The following is a 24,172-nucleotide window of genomic DNA, read 5'->3' as shown; positions in this document are numbered from 1 at the left end:
AAAAGAATCACACCACTTACTACAAAAAAATCTTTATAAATATTCTGTTTTATTTTGATGTGTTCTCTTTTAAACATTTGTTTTATTTTTACCTCTTTGGAGGTGGAGGCTGCAGGACAGACAAAGAATGTGCAGTGAGCTGTGAGCACAAGTGCTGGATGAGGGTAGTGGAAGGCATTGGATCCCCTGGAACTGGAGCTACCACCCAGTGATAGTGAATGTGAACTGCCCAGAGTGGGTGCTAGGAATTCTAGCCTTATTCTTTTCATGTACAAATTGTAAGTTAAATTTTATCACAGGTGTACTTGTATAGAACAAAACACAGTCGAGAAATCTCCCTCTCAGGAAAGGACATTGTAGTGGTTTGAATATGCTAGGCCCAGAGAGGAGTGGCACTATTAGGAGGTGTGGTCTTATTGGAGGAAGTGTAGTGGGAGGTGGGAGGAGCATGTATGTGTGTGCATTTTGGGAGGGTGTGTGTGTGTGTGTGTGTGTGTGTGTTATTATGTGGGCACACATGCAACCTTGCTGGCCCCTCACTGTCAGGATAATACTTGAACATAAGAACTGTGTTAGCCATTTGTGTTGAATTCAGCAGAGCTTTTTCAGGCTTGTGGTGTCCTCTCTAAGGACTTGGATTCTGGAAATTCAACAGCTACCAAAGCTACTCAAGCCCGTGGCTTCCAAACTCATAATGTCATACCCCAGATTAAGGAAACACAGGAGAGGAGTAAGCAAAGCAAGTGTGGATTTATGAAGGAAAAGTGGGAAACGGTCCTGAGTATAAGGGGCTTCAAGGGATTCCCAGCCTTGTGTCCTGTGTGGGTCTCATGGTAGGAAGTGGTTGGCGACTGGAGTGATCTTCAGTGTCACTGGTCATTTCTTTAGTGCATTATGAGCCAACCCTGTCAGAAGTCCACATCCCTTGCCGACTGGAGAGTTATTTGCCTATTCCAGGAAGGAGTCATGAGTGCCACATAAGTAGCTCATGACCTGCTATCAGCCTGCCCTCACTGTCTCAATATTCCAGCAGTGGGTCTAGTGACTGAAATGGCCAGGTGTCACACACTGTGTGGAGAGGCCAGAAAGGCCTCCCAGGCAGGAGAAGACACACAACGTGAGGTTTCCAAACCCTATTCGGGCCACCGTGCACTTTAAGATGTATGTGTTGTTTGTTTCTGGGATTTTCTATTTAATATTTTAGAGGCTAAGGTAATTCTTTCCCTTACCATCGTAAACGCCAAGGGCTTGATGGCCATGGTCTTCGCCTTCACTTACTTCCACAAAAGAATTCACTTTGCCGATCAGGTTTTGTTGTGTGTTTTAGTCTCTCTCTGAGTTGTTTAGAAAGCAATATAAAGGTTTTAATGTTTGGCTCCCTTTGGCAACATATGTTCAGTTCTTTGAAAAGGGTGCTTATTTTTTAATACAATGTTAGAGTCGATTGTACCTGTATCCAAGCCCTTGGGAAGCAGAAGCAACAGAATCAAGGGCAGTCTAGGCTACATGGGATGCTGTTTAAAAGCAAGAACAAAAATGTCAATGAGAAACTCCTCAAAATAAAATGGTGTCTCATGGTTGCTTGCAAGCAAGTGTTTTAACTGCATAATCTAGCATTTTAAATATGAATAATTTGAAAAGCGTGAGTTCCTGATCATATAATTCTGAGAAACGTGAATAACTTTGTAAGCACAAATCTGCGCTTCCAGAGGATCTGCTGTTTTGTTACTACTGCTGCCCTGTCTTTCCAGCAACAGTTGTGGCTGCCATCTCCCCACGCACTCACCGGCTTAGCACTTCAAAGGAGTGCATAGGAAGCTCTTATGTGCATCTTCTAATGTGGTCCTCCCAGGCTCTCTGTGAAGCAGGTACTATAAGTGGCTCACATGTGCATCTTCTAATGCAGTCCCCCTGCTACTGTGAAGCGGTGCTATAGGCTCACATGTGCATCTTCTAATGTGGTCCCCCCAGGCTCTCTGTAAGCAGGTAATATAGTCTCACATGTGCATCTTCTACTGTGCTCCTCCCATGTTCTCTGTGAAGCAGGTGTTATTTGAAATGCAGGAAGAGAAAGAAATGTATATGAGACAAATAGCAGAAGCCTGGCTGAGATTGGAAACTGTGCCCTGAGGCTAGCAGATGGCTCAGCTGGTTAAAGCACTCGCTGCCAAGTCAAGCCTGATGACCCGGGTGGTGTCACAGGGACCCACATGTTGGAAAGAGAGGACAGATTTCTACACATTGTTCTCTCAATTCTAATTGTACCGGCATGGTACACACATAGCCACACACCTACAACCACCCCAGCCCAACTAATAAAACATTTAAAAGCAAATTTAAATAGAAGAAAGTGTAATAACTTTTTCCAACAAAACAAAACAAAACAAAACCCCTTTGTCCTCCTTTGAGTTTTCTTCCATGACGGCATGTGGGGTTATAGGGAAGGCTCTGCTCAGATTCTCCAGGTGGGAGATCTGCTTCTGCCCATTTACCACCCAGTAACCTCGGATCAGTTCCATAACCTATGGGGCTCAGGCGTCTCACCTGTGAGATGGAAACAGTGCCTCTATCACAGTCCTCGGAAGGTTAAAGGGACCGAAGGCACAGGGCATGCTGGCCTAGAAGCACCTTCCTTGAGCCTGCCTGTGGGCATATCTATGTGACGATGTCCTTCGTGATTCTAGACATCGAGTTTCCTTCTTCCCTGTGGTCCTGACGGCAGTGGCGTGGGGTCTTCTCCTGCACAAATGGAGCAGCTTCCATTACTACAGGTTCCTATTTCTGTGGCGCTCGGATGCTCTGAAACTTGACTCCTCCTCAGAGAAAGGACAACAGTAACTTACATTCCCACTTCAGCCTTCCCACAAAAAAAAAAAAAAAAAAAAAAAAAAAAATCAAATCTGGTAAGACAGAATGCTAACGCACTTCAAAGCTCCCGTTACATAATTCAAAGGGAGTTTAGAAGCTTGCTTTATTTATCTTAAATTATTCACAGCATAAGTCTTTAAAATATTTAAACTCCAATACCGTCAAAGGAGAATGCTGATGGAGTGTCTTCTCCGGAGAAAGCAGCCATAAGGACTCGTGGGCCAACGCAAGCATCGAGGGTGCTCCCCCATGCTCCACTTTCTGGACCAAGGAATGCTTTCCTTTAGGGATCAAGTTTTTGCCGAATGAGATTAATTTTTTTTTTAAATGTTGCTCCTGAGGAGGAGCCTTTAGCAGGACATACGAAGATGTGAGGAAGTGGAAATGTCCTTCCTTCCATAGCTAATGAAACCACTCATTAGCAGAACACCGGGGTGCTACTAGCGAGACACTCGTGCAGCTGGCACTCATTCTGAGGAGGATGATTCATTACCATGGTTACTGGTGCTGGAAATATTACCTTCCGCAATCAGCATGCGCACTGATCCTTTAAGAGAGTGTAAAAATCAGAGCACTGTAAACAATTAGTGAAAATCGTCAGCTGCTCTGGGCTGAGCTTACACAATGCTACCCTCAGGGCATAAAAGCAGAGGGAGGAGACTGAACCGGTGCATTTTCCAGAGGTAAGACTAGAGCACAGGCTCTGCTCCCTGCCCCACCCGCCCACCCCCAAGCTTGTGATAAGGAATTTGGTAGACCAACACCTGCCTGCCTGATTAGTGATTTTCTGAGCACCTTCTGCTTTGCCAAGGGCACAGTCAGTGCACAGACAGCTTTGCAAGCGGTCTTGGTAAATGACTGCCCATCATGCTGAAATGTTGCTAAAGTCCAGTGCGGTTCCTTGGAAACAAGGTAGGATAAAGAACTTTAGGAAATAATCCAAAGGTGCCTCAGGGTTGGAGTGCTTGCCTGGCCACAGACTTGATCCCAACCACACAAAGGAGGGAAACAAGAAGATGGATCCCCATTCCAGGGAAAAAGTAAACATTAGAAAAGAAGTGAGAGGAAAGGAAGTGAAGAGGAAGGGGTAGGGGCCTGGGAGAAGTGGGGATGTTGGGAAGACAGCACGGGGAGGAAGAAAGGGAGGAAGGGAAAAGGAATAGATTTGTTGTCGGTTTGGTTTGCTTGTTTGGTGGCTTTCTGAGATGGGGTTTAGGGTTTCTCCGTGTAGCCCTGACTGTCCGGAAACTCAGGATCCACCTGCCTCTGCCTCCCAGGGCTGGGACTAAAGACACTGCTTAAGAAACTAGTTTTAAGGAAGGGAAACTTGTTCCGAGCATGCAGGTTTTGATTTCCACTGTTCTGGATTATTTCCCAGCGTTGGGAACAGGAAAACAGATCTCTGGGAAATCTTCGAGGGTGAGGGAATCACTCCTGTTTATTTTCAGCTCTACAGCAAGAATATTAGCACCTTCCGGCGCTCCCTGCTATATTACAAACTCAACAGGCCCCTTCGTTCACAACCTCTCCTGTGTAAGCCACCCTCGTGTGAACACACTCTGGAGGGAAGCCTCCCCTCTGCAGCACAGTTCTCCACGAACATCATCGCTGTGCTGGATGTCAACTTGACACAAGCTAAACTCATCTGATAGGAGGAACCCTCAATTAAGAAAATGCCTCCAAAATATCCATGGGTAGAGCATTTTCTTAATTAATGATTGGTGGGGGCGGGCCCTGACCACTGTGGTTGGGGCCAACCCTGGGCTGTGGTCCTGGGTTCTATAAGAAAGCAGGCTGAGCAAGCCAGTAGGCAGCACCATTCCATGGCCTCTGCATCAGCTCTACCTCCAGGTTCCTGCCCTGTGTGAGTTCCTGTCCTAATTCCCTTCTGTGAAGAACAGGGATAGGGAAGTGCAAGCCAAATAACTGTCCTTCCCAAACACTTTCTGGTCCTGGTGTTTCACTGCAGTAATAGGAACCCTAAGTCAGCCAGGGGCTCCAAACAAGAGCACAGCAGGGGTTAGCACCTCTGATTACAGCATGGTGGTTTGTGTCTTGCAGAGAGCTCATAAGGCCAAAGCGAATTCTCTAGATCTCACACTCATCACGGGGGTGCTTTTTGCTTGTTTGTTTTTCTTTCATCATCATCATCACCATCACCACCATTACTACCACCATCATCATCATCTTGAGACAAGGCCTCATTCAGTAGCCTAGACTGGCCTGGAGCCATCATATCACCCACTGTGGCCTCACACTTGCAGCAATCTTCGCTCTTCAGACTCCTGACTCCTGAGATTACAGATGTGAGGTACCCTATCTGACTAATGTGATTAAGCACATATTCTTTTGAGAATAGTAGCTTACCCACACTTTATTCACTCTCAGGATGAGGGCAAGCAGAGCCAACTTGATAAATATGTACCTCTGCACGTCCCCATAAACAAACCCATAAAGGTATAATCTCCACTCGCAAGGAGGAGAATGCTCGTAATAGAGTTTTCTAATATCTACAGTTTACACACACACACACACACACACACACACACACACACACACACCAACAGAAAGACTCTCTTCTCTCTTTCCTTGCAGTACAAAGAGTTGCTGATTAAACTTTGATTCTCCCTTCTCAGAGTGCAGTCACCAGTCTCTGGGAAGGTGCTTACAGTGTGTTATACTCCTCGATGGCACACAGATGCTTGCTCTTGGCTCTTCAACTTGCCTCTCCTGCCTCATGGTCTGCCTGGTGTGAGGGATGGGTGTCACTTTCTGTTCCCAACCCAGATCTTGAGTCTCCAGTCCAGATTGGAGACAGCCCTTTACACGTTTTGAACTTTAGTAGCTGAGAATGATGACACCCCTCCAGGCCCTTCAGATCATGATATTTTACCATGGACTTTTCCTTGGTGCCAGTGGTTGACACAGAAATACAAATGGTCCCTAATTCACTGAGGTCCAACCTACGGTTCTTTGTACGCTGGTGGGAAGAAATACTTGCTCAGTCACAATCACACCGATTCTTAAAAACCCTGTTTCTACGTATTTACTCTGTGTGTGGGCACATGCATTTCATGATACACTCGTGAAGGTCAGAGGACAGCATTTGGGGTTCAGCTCTCTCTTCCACCATGCGAGTTCCAGGGACTGAACTCAGACCATCTGGTTGGCAGCAAGCACCTTTACCCACTTGGCCCATGTGTTTGGAATTTTGAATGTGGTTCTTTTCCTGAGTGGTCTGATCCTGTCTTGATGCCAGGCAGCGGCCACGGCTCCCAGCCAGCCCCACATCCACAAGAACGGAGCTGCTATGCTACTGAGCTAGGAGGTTGTGTAGGGTTTGAAAACTCAGTGCAATTTTGACTTGTGATATGTTCAACCTGCAGCGGGTTTGAGGGACAGAGCCCCTCTGTAAGTTAAGGAGAGTCTCTCAGACCCTGTTCAGCACAAGCATAGCAGGAAAGCCATGGACAGAGTGTATCATGAAGCTTCGCTCAGGAGCTCCCAAGGAGATTTTATCTGAAGTGATAGATACAGCAGTCATGTGCCATGGCTTTGTCTCTTCTGAAGAATCCCATACCCTCCTGAGAACAGACCTTAGGCTATAACGTGCCTGCTCAGACACCAGAGGAATCCCGGGGAGCCTTACAAGATCCAGAGAGCTCATTTCTCCTAGGGCCTGGCTGTGGAAGGGTAGGAAGACTTTACAGATCCTCATTGTGCCCCTCCACGTGACAGCCCATGTCCATTGAAGAACCCCGAGGACAGACAGACAGCCTGAGGACAGACAGACAGCCTGTCCAGACTGGCTCTTCTTCCTTCATGGGGACTGAGATAGAGTAGAAGCACTTGCTTGTCAGTCCACTCCAGGTAGACTCTGAGCCCACCCCTGCGGCTAATGTCTTTCTGAGATATGGAAAAATGCTTCAATTCCCTGAGCTTTGGTGCTGGCAGAGGGAATCACCTACCCAGCATTAAGAGAGGAAGCGGTTCACTTGGATAGACGCTGAAAGTTACAGTCTGCCTTCCAGGAACACCCTGCTTCCTGGCCAGCTAGCTAGAGGTGGGGAGTCCTGCCATGTACTCCCAATACCACATCTTCCCCATCATTGATTACAGACAGCACCCTCTAGGTCTGTGAGTCACAGCATCCTTCCTCTCAAGTTACCTCTTGTTGGGGAATCCAGTAGCAGAGATGAGATGGGTCAGGTGATGAGGGTTCATGAATATTTTACTCAGGGTTTCAAGAGGAGTCATTGGGAAAGACTCACAGCACCCAACATGGAGAAGAAGCAGTGGACTCTATCATTAGACGCCTTAGTTCTTCCAGGGTTTCCTCACCATAATCAACATCTTGTCTTCTGCTTTCCTTGCAATAGAAAATGTAAAGATCTCACTGGATGCCCTGAGAAATATCCAGTCCCTACCCTCAGCTTTGTGTCCTGCACAAACTTCAGCTGAGGATGTATAGTCAACTTGGACCTAAAGCCTTTCAGTTTGTTCTGACCACATCTCTGGTACTTTCCTCAAAGTATCAAAAGATAAGACCCCCATGTAAGAAGTACCCAGTCCCTCTCATTTCTAGACCTCTAGGGCCTGATCTGTTCAGTCCCCTATATATAATACTTCTGGTCTGTAACAGATGGCTGGTATTTCTACCCCATCATGCCTTGGGAAGAGTTTAACAGGGATTTTGGAAGTGTAGGGTCAACAGCTTCCATCTGCTATCGGAAGTGAACCAAAGCATGCAGCCTTGGCATCCTGGGAGCAATTAAACAAGAAGCCTAGCTTCCTGGCAGAATAAAACGCTCTACCAGACTCCTTCCCCACCTAAGTGGGTGTGTATGTGGCTCTGGTCCCATCTGGATACTAGGGCACATGCAACTCCTCTAGATGTGATAGTAAAAGGCTTTATCCACCAATGCTCTGAGTCTGTGTGTTGGACAACGGGCAGGTTACCTATTCTATCTGGGCTTCAGTTTTACCTTCTATAAAGCAGGCTCTAGTGATTTGAATAAGAATAGTTCCCATAGTGGGCTGAATACAGCTCATACAGTCAAATGCTTAGTCTCTAGTTAGTGGAACAATTTAGGAAGATTAGGAGGTGTGGCCTTTTAGAGGAGGTGTGTCACTAGGAATGAAGTTTGAGGTTTCAAAAGCCTATGCCAGACCCAGTCTCAATCTTTCTGTGCCTCCTGCTCATGGATCAGATATAAACTCTCAGCTTCTGCTCCAGCCAATGCCATGACTGCCACCATCCTTCCCTCCATGATGGCCGTGGACTCACCTCCTGAAACTGTAAGCAATCCCACAAGTAAATGCTTTCTTTTAAAAGTTGCCTTGACCGTGGTATCTCCTCACAGTAGTAGAACAGTGGCTGGTACACACGCATATTTCCTCAGTGTGCGATGGTGGAGACCCAGAACCTGACATCACAGAGGGGTGCTCTCCTCCTGCTCAGTCTTGACCAGCTGAGTGTGGGCTTCCAGTCTCCGCCTGATCGGCTTCATTCGGGAAGAAGGCCACACGTCTTTCTCAGAAGCTGGCTCCCCTGCTACTTGAATGCATACTCCTCTTCCCTCCTCGGATCACAAAATCACCTCTGTTTTTCTCAGATAAGAGAAACCAAGACAGTGGTCATCAACTTCAGTGATTTTGCCTCCAACCCCTCAAGGGAGACTTGGGGATGTCTTACAGCGGTACTAATTGACAGAGGCCAAGGAAGCTGCTGAACATCCCAGAGTGGCCAGGACAGACCCTCAGGGCAAGGGATCCTCACCTCAAGATGGTGATAGAGCTGAGGTAGAAAGCCTCCAACTAAATCTAGTGTGTCTTTGAGTTTCATCTGCATCTCAAATGTATATGCTCATGGATAAACAGTATAATTTTATTAATGGGGAAAGAGATTCTGGGAGGCCACCCTGTGAAAAGTCTCCTGAAGGACAAAATGTGTGGGATGGGGGCAGGGATGCTAGTTTTTATCAAGTGAGTGAGTTCTGAGATCATTTTCCATTTGCTTAGTGGTTGACTGTCTTTGTGTCTGTCTGTTTGCAGTTCTGGGAGGGAACTCAGGGGCATGGGTACACTAGAAAAGCAGTTTACCACTGAGCTATATTCCTAGTAGTGATGGTTTGAATATACTCCACCCAGGGAGTGGCACTAGGAGGTGTGGCCTTGTTGGAGTGGGTGTGGCCTTGTTGGAGTGGGTGTGGCCTTGTTGGAGTGGGTGTGGCCTTGTTGGAGTGGGTGTGGCCTTGTTGGAGTGGGTGTGGCCTTGTTGGAGTGGGTGTGGCCTTGTTGGAGTGGGTGTGGCCTTGTTGGAGTGGGTGTGGCCTTGTTGGAGTGGGTGTGGCCTTGTTGGAGTGGGTGTGTCACTGTGGGCGTGGGCTTTAAGACCCTCACCCTAGCTGCCTGAAAGTCAGTATTCTAATAGCAGCCTCCAGATCAAGAAGTAGAACTCCTAGCTCCTCCTGCACTGTGCCTGCCTGAATGCTGCCATGTTCCTGCCTTGATGATAATGGGCTGAAACTCTGAACCTGTAAGCCAGCCCTAATTAAATGTTGTCCTTTATAAGACTTGCCTTGGTCATGGTGTCTGTTCACAGTAGTAAAACCCTAACTAAGACACTAGTCCTGGATTTTTTTTTTTCTGCTTTCTCTTTTCTTTTCTTTCATTCTTTTTCTTTCTTTTGGGAGGCGGGGAGGATATCTCTGTGTAGCTTCTACATCCACTGGGGTTATAGGTGTGCCCCACTCAGCTGGAAGGCCCTCTTGTATCTTAAATCTTATAACACGATTTGGGCAGTTAGACAAATGAGCACATGGAGCTGATAGTTTAAAACAAGAGGCCAGTACCTGCAGGCCCACTGACCTCCTGTTTCTGCTCTCCAGCTAGGCCATCTGCCCACTCCCAGTATGCTTTGAAAATGCATGACATGAAACCGTACCAAAAGAGATTGGCCTTTGGAAGGTAGGAAAATCCATCCATCTGAAACTGATTTAAGTAGAGTTTTTAAGTTCATTTAGTTCTTCTTCGTTGTTCAATAAGCCAGAAAATGGCAGTGATAGCCATGAGTAAAATTAGAGCAGCCAAGGGAAAAAACGTTAATTTTACTCATTATTTTCTTTAAACATGTTTTATAAGAATCTATTTTAATCTGTCAGGTCATTAAATATAGTTAAATCAATTTGTGTATAAACAGAGGCTAAGTAGATCACGGGAGAAAGGCACTAAAATACCTCCTACATTTTAGGGCATGTAGCTTTCTTAACAACAAAGAGAAATTACATTTATAATGAAGTGAAGTTGTGATTAAAATGAAGTGGGAAAAGACTCCAACACAGAACACAAAAGGTTCTTAAAAGTCCTATTCATTCAAAGCCATTGAGAGACTTAGATCCCAAAATACCACTAAAGGGCCAATCACTCCCCACAATTCTTAGCTGAGCATGTGGGATACAATAAACGCTGTTAGTCACTGTCAGCAGAGGGGATCATTTACATATGATTTACATACAATCTTTTAGCAGGCAGATTAAGGCATTCACAAGTCTAATCTTTTTTCTAAAAGGGGATCCACTGACAAGTGGATTGTTTGCATTATGTCAGACTTACATCAGCTCTTGCCCCTGCCTCTAACCACTGAATATTAGCAAGCTAATAGATTGTCCTTTTGAACTGTATATTAATATTCTGATCAGGAAAAGGAGGCATGACAATATTTGATTTTGATCACTGCTCTTTGCATTGGTCAGCGAGTAGAGGGCTGAGTCTGGTTCTCCCCTGGAAAAAGTCGATGTTAAGAAACTGTAAAGCACATTATGTATGAAAGGGAAACATGCCCTGTATGAATTAGTGTCAGTGTAGAGCTCGCTAATGGACATAATCTATTTGATGAGCTTATCTTACTCCATATATTCTTGCTATGATCATCTACTTATGTACTCGCTGATTCATTTATTCTGACTCCTGCAAATGATTTTGGAAGGCACTCGTGCACATCCAATATATTAGCTTAGAGGCAAGTACTTTTAGAGGCAATCTCTTGTGCTTGTAGGGAATGGAAAAGAGAGACGCTGCCCCTTTAGATGACTGGTAATGTGCCTGCAGAGTTGTATTTGTTTCAAATAAGACCCCCAGAAAAACTGTAACGAGTGAGCTGCTAGCAACATCGATACATCTGTATCTTTCGACCATGTTGGAATTCACAGAATAACAATAAATCACAGTACATTGATTCTTTTCCCCCAGCTTTCACTCACCAAGTGTTCATTACTCCCTTAGAACTTATAGCCTTGGTACAAACACAAGTTCTCACACCCCAATTGCTAATACCAACTCTCAATCACAGATTGAGCTTCCCAATCCAAAGGTGCACAGCAGCTAAGGAAGGGTTAAAGCATCCTCACAATTCAAGGGGGTTGATACATAATATATCCTGCATTGGACTGTGACTGAGGTCAAAGCGTAGACTGGATTTGTCTTGCTCACCTGGGTGAGTCTCAAAATCATGTACGAAGAGGGAATTGGAATGTGGTTGTATATATGGAGTACTCAACTGGGGAACGTTTGCTTACACCCACAGGTTGCTGACAGATACAAACTTTTTTTTTCTTTTTTTCGGAGCTGGGGACCGAACCCAGGGCCTTGCGCTTTCTAGGCAAGCGCTCTACCGCTGAGCTAAATCCCCAACCCCAGATACAAACTTTTAAAGGACAAAATTACAACCATTCTAGCTGTGTGGATCTCAATGGCTTTGGTTTGTGATTCTAGAACTGGGCAGCCCTCAGAACACAAACAGGGCTGGGAAGCTGCTTTGGACTTGTTGGTTTGAAGGCGATTGTAAACAGAAGGCAGACATAAGAAAAGGCTGCCTTTCAGAATGCATGCAAACGCTGGCTTAAGGAATGTAAGTCAACAGGTTGCGTTTTGTTACTTCGACTCATAATTGACTCCATCTCTGCACTCAGAGGGTGTGTCCTCAGATGCTGGTCCACCTGCCTCCTGGAGACTCTGCTGGCCTGTCGCTCCAGGCTTGGGGCTCCCTCCGACTCAAATGCAGGTTTGCAGAGATAACTGGGGTTTTCCACAACAAAAGCTGAGGCTGGTGGCAGAGACAAATCGGGAACCAAGGGACTGATTATTAAGGACATCAGAAGGGAGCAACATAAAATTAAAACTCAGTGGATTTGGGGCAGATCACGTGCCAGCTCCCACAGAGTTCCTTTCAAAAACCACTCTGCTGTATGTGATTAATACGAACACACTGGATCCAAGAATGCTCTGGACTCAGTCTCCGTACAAGGCCCCTGCTCGGGCCTGGGCCACCTTAAGTGATCTTTCCAAGCCACACTACCCGCCTTTGGGGTCCTTTTACCTGTGTGGGAAGATGCAGACAGTGTCTGCTCTGCTCTATACAGGTTTGGGAACCCCTGTTGGAACTCCCCTTCCAGCTAGGCCTTCTAAGGGCAGTGGGTTTATTTCTACTATAGTTCCTACTTCCTCCACTCACACACCCGGCAGGTTACTAATTGCTTTCAGAAATAAAAATTCAGAGGTCTCAAAAAAATGTGCCGATTACCGATTAACTCAACCATGTGTTCGTGCCATCTACTCACAAGGTCCTTATCAGAGTCCTGTAGGAATATTTAAGCATTCCTTCTTCTAGGTCTTTATAGGGCCTTTTCAAACTCTGTGTAGCACCCTAAGTCCTCCCACGCACACCAAGAACCTAGACACCCCTTGTTCCAATGCTGGTAGCTCACATTATCCCCTTGCTGACCGACCCTGCATCTTCTTTCCCGTTCTAGGGAAATGGTTTGAATTTGGCCCCAGCACAGAGCTTAGAGATGGAACCTGTGACAAGGCCTTGAGATTTAGCTTCAGGAAATCCCAACTCTTGATTGCATAATTATAATATAAGAGAATCATAACAATATGTTGTAACGAAGTTTAATGACAGCGTATGAATTATGTCTGAAATGTCCCATTTGATATTGTCAGACCATGGTTGACCGTGAACTGAAGCTTTGAAAAGCAACGCTAAGGGCGAAGAGCGATTGCTTTTACTTGATCTTTAGAGGCCGAGTTAGCTGTGGCCAAGCCAAAGATCTGAGAGCCAAAGCCAATCCAACAGGAAATGGGGGCGGGGCCAGCTCCTGAAGCATCATTGCAACCCAGGGCACTGTGCTGAGGCTTATGTTAATGCAGTAGGAAGATCAGGCAAGCTCTCGGAGCCTCATTTCTACTGTGCACCCGTTTGGCACTGTGCCAAACTGCCCTGGCCTCTGACTTAAACTGCAGACAGCAGTGACTTCCCGTCCCAGCTCCTTTGACTAGCTTTCTCCGTTTGCAAAGGGCCCGGACCACTCTCCAATCAGCCTGGGTCTTCCTAGGGTCCTTCTCTGTGCCATCTCACCCGCCCTCTGTGCTCACCTTCATCAGGTGGCCTGCCTCCCGCTCCCCAGGAACCAGGTCCCCAGCTTCCCCCGTCCCACCTACCCACACCTGCCACAACAACTGAGTTGTCACAAAAGATGTCCCTCCTCTTGGCAGAGATCTCCCCGCCTCTGCTCCGGATCCTGCATCCGGGCCCTCCCCTTGAACTTGGCCTTGTCAATCACCCACTCTCTTCCTTTTAACTTCAGGTTTCTCAGCTCAGTGGTCTCTTTATCTTCAAAGTATCGACTTAGGAGGGGAGGAAGGGAAAGGAGGAGAGATGGAAGGGAAGACGTTCCTTCTTCCAGAAGACCGGCCCTCCATCCTTTTCCTTCCCACGGTTTACAGCACCCTCTGAGCTTGTCCGTTCTCATCATCCACCCAACTTCCCAGGCTTCTGCAATTAGGATTCTGCCCCGTTGTTTTTTCCGGATCTGCCAAGTTGCAGTAGCCTACTTTCAGCTTCGCTCTTCTTTCACAGTCAGCCTTGCTGATTTCTCCTCCTCAGCATGGCCTGGCAGGCAGCCCCTCCCGGATCTCACTACTCCAGCCCAGTGGCTCTTCCTTGGCTCTCTGTCCCTCGAGCCTTTGTCAGTTCACAAAGCCTGTTGACATGCTGGCAAAATCCACCGTTGGTTTCCCTAGAAACAGCCACTTCGTATGGTGCCGGTCCAGATCCTCAGCAACAGACGGCAGCAACCCGAGAAGACAGGCAGTTTGCAGAAGTACTAAGCAGGGTGGGATTGTCAGAAATTCAACAGCTGAACTGGCCTGAATCTGCGTAAGGAGAAAGCTTCCAGATCAGAACCTACCATCCAGTTGTTGACAGAGAAAAGCTGTCCCTCCTGGAGTTTGTGCTAGCGACCTGTGGACCAATCTCCCACATCACCTCTACCAGTGAGAGGTTTCCTGATTTTATTAAGTAGCCATCTACCTAAACCGTCCTTAATCTCACCTTAAGGCATAGCTTCAACACCACCCCACCCCACCCCACCCCACCCCTATCCCTGAACTCCCCCTCCTACCCCACACCCCACCTTTCTAACTTCTGTTAGCTCTTGCCTCGATGTGGTCAAATTTCCAGTCATGCACAATTTACAGGAAGAAAGATTAGTTGGGGCTCACGGTTTCAGGGGTTTCTCTTTTTCAGTTTGTGACTGCAGGAGTTTGCAGTGGACGCTGTTCACGTTACAGTAGACAAGAAAGCAAGGCGGGAGGTAGTCAGAAATAATGTACCCCAGGGTCCCACCCCAAAGTGCTCTCCTCACTAAGTTTTCAGAACTTCCAAAGTAATGTCACCAATCAGTGATCAGACTGCTGAGCAGAAGCCTGGGATGGGATACACATTTCCAATTTAAGCCCTCACACTTTTTGCCCTTTAAAGAGTTTTAAACACCAATCGACTATGTAGCTACATGTGTGGTGTCTTGGTTGCCTTATTCTGACAAACACAACCTAAGGGAGGAAGGGTTTATTTTTGGGTTCCAGTTCTTGGGTACAGTTCATCATGACTGGGAAATCCTGGCCACAGGAGTATGAGAGAGCGGGTCACAGTGTGCCCACAGTTATACTGCAGAGAACACCTCTGCCGCTCAGTCAGTCTTCTCCTTTTGGGGTGACCTAGGGAATGGTGCTGCCCACTGCTAGGTTGTGTCTTCCCATCTCATTTAACCCAGTCAGCACAATTTCCCACAAAACCAGAGGCTCACCTAATCTAGATAATCCCTCCCTCACAGGTATGCCTGGAGGTGTGTTTCCTGGGTGATTTCAGATCCTGTCAGGTTGGCAATCAACAGAAACCATCACGTTTACAGACAAAATTCAGAAACCAAAGCTCAAGAACCAAGTTTCATGTGCTAATATCTCAAGAGCTTCAGAAAGTCTTATGTGAGTACCGGAAAGCACACTTTAGATCATTTTTTCTTTCTCTCTTTTTAAAAAAAGATTCCATTTTATGGGTATCGTATGGATATTTGTGTCTGCATGTATGTCTGTGCACCAGGTGTGTCCCTTGGAAGCCAAAAATGTGCATGGGACCCCATGCGACTGGAGTTATAAATGATTGTGAGCCACCCTGTATGCGCTTGGAAAGAAACCCAAGCCCTCTGGAAGAGCAGCCAGTGCTTTTAACCTCTGAGCATCTCTTCAGCCCTGAGACCACTTTCAACAAGAAATTATTCATTGGTTCAAACAGGCAGGAAAATCCAATAGTGCCAGCTTAGGTGGCTGTGACCCAGAGCAAGAGTGTGAGTGACCACTGGCCTCCGACCTCTGTGTCATTGTGGGCATTGACCCTGACCCTAGCTCTCTGGAAGCCAGTCTTCCCCTATCAGCCTTTGGATGGAGATGTAGAACTCTCAGCTCCTTCTGCACCAGGTCTGCCTGGATGCTGCCATGCTCCTGCCTTGATGACAATGAACCTATAAACCAGCCCCAATCACATGTTGACCTTATAAGACTTTCCTTGGACATGGTGCCTGCTCATAGCAGTAAAACCCTAACTAAGACACACACCCCTGTCCCGCTTACCTATTTGACCTCCATGTCAGACTCCTGCTGCTACAAGAGATGACAGATAGCAATTCCTAGTTCTATGACTGACAGTATAGCAACCCCAGCAAACATAGGCCCTTCTTCTAAATACTCCTTGCAAAAGTCGCAGAGGGAAGTCTGCCTGGACCAGTGTCTCAAGTGGATTGGTTGGGTTACTCAATGGAGATTCTCAATGCAATCCAGACGCTGGCAAAAGATGTCTGGCACTGTTGCCATCTCCTGTCTACAGTAAGCTTTATTTTTCAGAGGCAGAAGGTGAGCACTCTGAAACACAGTAAAAGGTTTGTACAGCAAACACACAAACCACTTACAGTCATCAACAGCTGTGTCAAACAGCAGGTACTACGCACAGTTCTGGGCACTGCTTGTGGTGGGCAGCTTGGTGAGTGTGTGCACCGTCCTCGCTACATGCACTTTGCCATCGTGTTCTAAGGGCTACAACAATGGGGCCTTTCTCATTACACTATAATCTTATAATGAGTCCTCTGTCACATGGCTGGTCATTTTTTATTTTTTAAAAAGTAACTGTGTTGTGGCCTGTGACGGACATGTGGTTTAGCAAGCAGTGTTACATGATCTTTACATTGTGTCATGTAATTTAGGCACAATAAGATGCCAGAGAGACGTTGTGGCTAACACCTATAATCCCAGCACTTGGAAGACTGAGGCAGGAGGATTGTGGTGAGTTAGAGGTCTGGACTATAGGGTGACTCTGTCTCAAAACAAAGCAAAACCCCAAAATGAAGATCAAACTAGAAAGTTCCTGGGAAGAATTTAATGCAGACCACCTATAAGCTTTGGGGTAGATCTGTGAGCATGTTTCTGGCTGCCCTGAGAGGTTGGCCCCTCTGGAGCTACCATTTCTATAGTTCCTTTCTCTAGCTCTGCTCAGGGTGAGGCCCATCAAAGAGAAAACATGTTCACACAAATGGGTGATGAAATATTGAAAACCACTTTGCAAACCTTTCAAACATTAATAACAGTCGAAGTGAGGTTTAAAGAATCAATTGGTTCTTCCCTCTCCTTCTTCATGGATGTGCTGATGGTGAGGGTAAACGGTTATTAATTCAGTTGGGCTCTTTAGTGCTGAACTTTTTGCAGTGGAGATGTTCTACTCTTCACTTCTCAGATGTTTCAGAGCACTGGCCCACATTGCAGAAGCAGAGCTTGGAGTGAGGCCCCCTTACCTCGGACAGCACAGCCAAGCAGCCTTCCTCCACTTCAGTGCTGGCTGCAAAGATCCCCTATTTAGATGTTTCCAACTCAGATTCCACCAGCAGCCCACCTCCCTGTTCAAAAGGCAGGGGGCTAGAGGCAGAAGAAGGTTTTCAAGTGCTGTGGCACCCTGCTTGCCCTCCTAGCCCTGCAGGCAGACTTAGGTGCCACCCCCAGCCCTACAAGCAGACCTAGGCGCCCCCTCAGCCCTACAGGCAGACCTAGACACCACTCCCCAGCCCTACAGGCAGACCTAGACACCACTCCCCAGCCCTACAGGCAGACCTAGGCGCCCCACCCCCAGCCCTGCAGGCAGACTTAGGCGCCACCCCCTAGGCGCCCCCCCAGCCCTATAAGCAGACCAGGCACCCCCGCAAGCCCTGCAGGCAGACCTAGGCGGCCCCCTAGCCCTGCAGGCAGACTTAGGCCCCCCCAGCCCTATAGGCAGACTTAGGCTCCCCCCAGCCCTGAAGCCAGACTTAGGTTCCCCCCAGTCCTGCAGGCAGACTTAAGTCCCCCAACCCCAGCCCTGCAGGAAGACCCAGGTGGTCCCTTTCCAACCCATTAGGCAGACCTAATGGGTTTGTCCCCTCTTGGTACCCTTTGTACCTCTGGGTACCCTGGATGGATTTGGCTTAGGTAGACCTCTAGCCCAGATGCTGGGCTGCCACTTCTGTAGTCAGTTCCTGAAAGCACACCTTTGAGGAATCTCCAGTTAAAGCTGTAAATAAGGGGTGGAGAGATAGCTCAGCAGTTGTTGACCAACCGGGAGGAAGACCCATAGGTCCTCTTGTGTTTCCTATGGGCCCATCATTGGACCCCAGGACACATCGCACGCGGTTCATCACTGCCTGTGATCCCAGGCATCCGCCGCACACACGTGATGCACATGCATACAATCAGGCACACACATGCATACATATAAAAAAGAATGCATAAATCTTTTTTTAAAAAAATATATAAATAGAAATTGAAATTTTTTTCCAAAGGTACAGAGAAATCCAGCCCCACAATGCAATCAGGAAACGAGTACAGCTATACAGCAGTTGGACACGCAAGCTGTGAGAAAATGATATCTATTTTTATGTGCCTATTTCATTACTGTCTATGGGTCTGATAAAGTTAAGCTTTTCTGTGTTTTTAAATGCTGTGATTGAACCCTGGCATCAGTATTAGGACTCTGATCAGCTTGGCTGCAAGTTCGGGGCCTCTCAGACCCTCCACTCAGGTTTGAAAATTCGCCAGAATGACTAAGAGGAGCTCCGAGGGAACTACATATGCTACTGCAGTTCTAAAAATGGACACATGCCAGGGCAGCCCCTCTCAGGAAGGAAGGCCACATAACCCCAGGACACTGGAGTGCTCTCCAACTCCGAAGCTCAGGTGAGGAGCCTTAGCATTCAGAGATTTTACAGGGATTTTGGTAGACGGGCACAGGGAATTAAGACCCCTACCACCATGTACTTTGTGGTAGTTCACTTGTCATTACAATAACAGATCAATTTATGATGAGAAGAGGTTTTAGTCCATGATTGGATGGCCCCATTGCCTTTGGGCCTGTGGGGAGGTGTCTCATCTTGGTGACAGAGCATGGCTGAGGAACCTCCATGAGGTTCCAAGAGACAGAGGAGGAGTCTAGTCCCAGCACCCCCAAAGGCATGCCTCCTAGTGACCTCATATCTTTCCACTATGCCCTGTTGAGCAAAGGCTCCACTGCTGTAGCGTCATGGCTGAGCCCATGCCCAATACAGGGGCCTTTGGCTGACACTGAACTTCCCTTCCCTGGACTCTGGAGGTCAAAACGTCAAGCTGAGGACACTTGGTTCAAAGCCCAACCTTGTAATCAGACAGTCAGCCTTTCTGGCATAACCAGCACAGATTCTCCTGAGAGGTTCCAAAGCCTTACAGGCTCCCTCTCAGAAAGCAGGAACAAAGACCAGACAAATACATTATTCTTCAAAAATCCCTAAGAGCATAAATTTATGAACATAAGACAGAAAGGTGAATAAAGTAATAATGCTAATGTGAAACAAAGCAATCAATTAAAATATGCCAGTTCTTGAGCTGGAGTCACTACAAACCTTTTGTCATCATTTAAACTTCTGCAGGCTGAGGTCTGGAGAGATGGTTCAGTGGTTAAGAGCACTGACTGCTCTTCCAGAGGTCCTGAGTTCAATTCCCAGCAACCACATGGTGGCTCACAACCATCTGTAATGGGATCCAGTGCCCTCTTCTGGTGTGTCTGAAGACAACTACAGTGTACTCATATACATAAAATAAATAAACAAATCTTTTATACATATATATATATATTTAATTTATATGAGTTCACTGGAACTGTCCTCAGACACACCAGAAGAGGGTATCAGATCCCATTACAGATGGTTGAGAGCCACCATGTGGTTGCTGAGAATTGAACACAGGACCTCTGGGAGAACAGTCAATGCTCTTAACCTCTGAGTCATCTCTTCAGCCCAATAGTTTTTAAAAAGATAATTTTAAAAAAGAGATCTATAGGCTGGCAAATGCTACTATCAGAAGTTCAGTTTGTGCTTGAGCCAAACACTGGGCTTATACTCGCTGGTAAATAGGGCTGTACATCCACTATTTAAAAAGCAGAAACCCCCTTGGAATGCATAAAAAGGCACATAAAGGTGGGCTTAGTCAACACACTGGGCCTCTGGCATATCTGAGAGGCTGGGAAAGCAGGATGTAATACCAGGCTTCTAAAATGCAGTCCCATGGGCCAGATCAGGAGCTGGAACCTTGTTAAAAACACATCACCATCTGGAAAAAGTGTACAAGACTTGGGGCTGTGAGAAATTGGGGTCTTCTGGGAAATACTGAGGTGCCAGCAGCTGGCAGAGAAAGATGACAAGACGGTCGTTATACGCCTGCCTGACAACTTGGGAAGGCAGGGTGCCCAGCATGCTGACCACTTGCTTGTAAGTGAGACGTATGTAAAATAGCCATGCATCCGTTCCTGTTTCTTTATGTTCATGCCCTGGGAAGTGTTCAACCCTATAGGAAAAAGTAGAGCATGGTTTCCCGAAGCAGGGGCTTGAACTAAATTTAAGTTGTTCTGTCTAACCACATAGTATATGTAAATAACTACCTTTTCCCACCCAAGCCTTTGTTCTCCACATGTGGGAAAGTATTATCATTAAACTTGTAACTAATGGAGCTAGGAAGATAGTAATGTGCTGGCCTTATGAACATGAGGACCTTAGCTCAATCCTCAGAACCCACATCTTAAAAAGAAACAAAGAAAAAGGAGAGAAAAGCAAAGCTAGGCATGGTGGTCTGCACTTGGCAGATCCCTGGGGCTCACCGGCTCGCTGTTCTGTCCTGCTCGGTGAACCCTAGACCTGGGAGACAACCATCTCAGAACAAACAACACAAAGGTAGAAAGTGCCTGAGGAGCAACACCCAAGGTCGTCCTCCAGGCTCTATACATGTCCACTCTCGCATACATGTGCACCCACGCGTGCAAACATGCACACACACCCGCTGTGTTGAAGGCATGCAGTCTTCTAGATCGCACACTTCACAGTTCTCTGCCTCCAAAATTAGGTGCATCCTACAATTCTAATGAACAGCATTTTTCCTTTCTTTGTGATATTTGACATAATGGGGCAGCCTTTCAGGTCTAGACGAAACACAAGCAACTGCTGTTTGAAAAGAATGGTAGGCGACAAAGCACTTAAAGTTTAGAGCAACTTATTGTCCTGAGAACTTGTGGATGTCAGAGCACAGGAAGAACAAAATATCAGACTTGTGGAGTTGCTAAGATCAGACTTCAGGCAGTGAACCAGCTGCTGTACCACACAGTTTCCCTACTGTTGCTCTAAGGCAAGTTCTAATAGGGCTTTAAAAAATGTTTTTTAAAAAAAGGTCATCTTTACATTTCTGGATTAGCCTGATCTGATCACGATGGAGTGTTAGCTTACAGATGGGTCAGTCCCATTTTTCCTTTCCTTTTTAAATGTGTGTGTGTGTGTGTGTGTGTGTGTGTGTGTGTGTGTGTATTTGCCTGTGCAAGCAGGAATAATCACTCCTGTTCTTGTGAGTGAGTGGGGGTCCCCAGGCCTGCCACAGAGCATGTATGGAGGTCAGAGAATAACTTTGGGTGTCAGCCCTAACCTTCCACTTGGAGATTCTTGTTTACCAGGTCATATACCAGAGTAAGTGGCTCTCTAGCCTCCAGGCATTCCTGTCTCCACCTCCTATTGCCCCTTGGGAGCACTGGGATTATAGACATGTACCATCTTGTCCAGCTTTATATGTGCTTGTGTGCCAGTGTGTGCATTTAGAATTTTTAATCTAAGCTTATTTTAAAATCCATGTGCCTAGCTATGGCCAAATTCCATTATACTTCCTCTCCCTAGAACAATCTCATTCTGAATTTTATATCTTTTTTTCTTTAAAATTTTTTTCTTTCAGGGCTGGTTGACATGTGAGCTCACGGATTGTGGCAGCATACCCAGGGCCTGCCTGCAAGGGTCTGTACCAGATAGTAAGCAGCAGAAGTGAGCATCTCTAACCAGAAGCTATCTCCAACTGATAGCCATTCACAAGTGAACAATTACCTTTCTCCAATGGCCTCGATGCGTATATTGAGCCATGCCCAGCAATAAATGGGCAACACCAGTTGAATCAATGGTAGAAGACTTTCCCTCTTGGAGTGTTTTGTTCTGCCATTTTTTTGTCTTACTGGTCTCTTTTGCTTGTCTATGGTTTCTGATTTTGTGGACTTTATGGATTTTGTTTGCTGTTGTGTGTTTCTTATATTATGTCTCTCTTATATTTTTTGTTTGTTTGCCTGTTTATCTTCTAAAGAGGGAGAGAGAAAGGGTGGGGAGGATCTGGGAGGAGTTGGGAAAGGGCAAAGAGTGATCAGAATGCATTGTATGAAGAAGACATTTTCACAATTAAAAATAATTTTTGGTAAAATTTCAGATACTGGCTTATTTTTATTTTATGGGTGTTTTGCCTGCATGTTTATCCATGTACCTTGTGCACGCCTGTGTCTTCAGAGCTGGAAGAAGGAATCAGATTCTCTGGGGTTGGAGTCACGGATGATAATGAGCTGTCCTGTGGCTGCTAAGAATGAAACTAAAGGCCTCTGGAAAGCAGTACTCATAACCACTGAGCTGTCTTTCCAGCCTTGCCTTTGTCTTGTTGTTAGATGTTTTACAAAAGAACTAATGTTTGCCTTTTTAAACTAAAGTATCTGTTTTCTTTTATTATTATCAGATGTTATAAAAAGTACTCCGTTACACTTGAAGAAATTTTATTTATGTGTATGTTTGTATGCCTAGATGTATGTACACCAGCACACGTTGGTACCTCCAGAGGCCTGAAGCGTGTCTTGAGTCTGTCAGAGCTTCAGTTATATGCAGTTGTGGATTGCCTGGTATGGAGGCTAGGAATGCACCCAGGTCCTCTACAACAGGGAAGGAAGAGCTTCTGACCACTGGGCCACCTCTCCAGCCCCTTCACAGTATTCCTTACTTACATGCCTATAGGTTCACTCTGTTATTCTTCTAGGTGCTCTACCAGGCTGGCATGGAATTCTGGTGATCCTCCTGCCTCAGATTCCTGAGAGCTGGGTTGACAAATGTGGGTTACTGGACCCAGCCTGAGTGCTTGAGCATACACTTCTGTCCTAGGAGGCTGCTCACCATGAAACACTCTCTCTCTCTCTCTCTCTCTCTCTCTCTCTGAATTTTATATTTTTTCTTTAAAAATATTTTCTTTCAGGGCTGATTGACATGTGAGCTCACAGACTCAGAGAGAGAGAGAGGGAGAGAGAGAGAGAGAGAGAGAGAGAGAGAGAGAGAGAGAGAGATCGGATATTTTGTTGCAATAACAGAAATCAGATAGATGGATTTGCACTGTTTACCTCCCTGCTCTTTTCAGCACTTCAGGGAAAGTCTAATCTTGGCATCTCTGAACTTTAGCTTCCTCACTGCCTTGTTGAAGGAGCATGTCTATCAAATTATTTCCACGAAGCGATGGGAATGGAAGACAGTGGGCTGAGAGGAAAGGGAGGGGCATAAGCAAGGGAGGTGATGTTTATGAACTCTGTCCACTGCCATTGCTTTCCGGTGGTATATTTACAGTGAGTAATCGTGTCCTCCTTTGAAATGATTCCCGCATCATGTTCTGCAGATAAACATTAACGTTTCTTGTCGTTTAAGAAAGTTATAAACACCCACAGCATAACCAAACCTGTTTAAGGGAGATGTGCTTCAAAGCAGCACATGACCTGCCATTCTTACTTTTCAACACAAAATGCATCAGCTTCACTATTCTTCACACAGCTTTCTGTGAATTTGACTCTGTAATATACGGGAACTGAAAAGCTACCGCCAAACACTAAGTAAACAGAAAACAAGCTGGAGAGATATCTGTGACCTTATTTTGACAGTTACCTAAGAGTCGTACAGATTAGCTGATCTCACAGGGGATTATAGGCAGGGAGGGTTCCCCAGCAAAGACTCTGGAACCAGGACAGAGGATAACAGGCACATTTTTCAAAAGGCAGCTGCCTAAGGCAAACAATTTTCAGTTGTTTACAGTGTGGGAAGAAACATGGGCTTCCCATTGGTTTCCATCTCACTTACACACATTACATACACACACACACACACATACACACATATACACACACATACATACACACACATACATACATGCACACACATACACATACATATACATACTACACATATACACACACATACATACACACACATACACACACAGACATACATGCACACACACATACACATACATACATATACATACTACACATATACACACATACACACATACATACACACACACACACACACCATACATTGCATATATGCAAGCCACACATATCACAGGTCTATCAAACACAAAGAGGCACATCACAGACATCACACACATGCACTTATCACACACCTATTTATGTACTAATATGAGTGCATGTTCATGCACATATGGACACATACCCATTCCTCACAGTTGTTAGTATACTTGCTAAAATAAAATGGAAAACTCTAGAAGAAAACCAGATCCTAGAAAAATAACAGCCAACAGAATTTGC

General features: G+C 46.1%; 1 long non-coding RNA gene across 5 annotated transcripts; it reads left to right on the top strand.

Annotated features, from left to right (window-relative positions):
• Positions 1 to 3,041: 3,041 nt before the first annotated feature.
• On the top strand, positions 3,042 to 22,031 carry LOC102553536 (uncharacterized). 5 transcript variants are annotated; one of them, XR_015638821.1, is made up of 6 exons: positions 13,971 to 14,202; positions 15,042 to 15,192; positions 16,461 to 16,539; positions 18,063 to 18,134; positions 18,244 to 18,456; positions 21,517 to 22,031. It is a non-coding gene; the product is annotated as an uncharacterized LOC102553536 (long non-coding RNA). The 5 variants fall into 5 exon arrangements; XR_015638824.1 differs by lacking the exon at positions 16,461 to 16,539; XR_015638820.1 differs by lacking the exons at positions 13,971 to 14,202; positions 16,461 to 16,539; positions 18,063 to 18,134 and adding an exon at positions 3,444 to 3,551.
• Positions 22,032 to 24,172: the final 2,141 nt, after the last annotated feature.

This window comes from Rattus norvegicus, chromosome 15 (assembly GCF_021556685.1).
Source record: "Rattus norvegicus strain SHRSP/BbbUtx chromosome 15, alternate assembly SHRSP_T2T, whole genome shotgun sequence".
NCBI classification, from domain to species: domain Eukaryota; kingdom Metazoa; phylum Chordata; class Mammalia; order Rodentia; family Muridae; genus Rattus; species Rattus norvegicus.
This window is presented reverse-complemented; position numbering and strand designations above follow the sequence as displayed.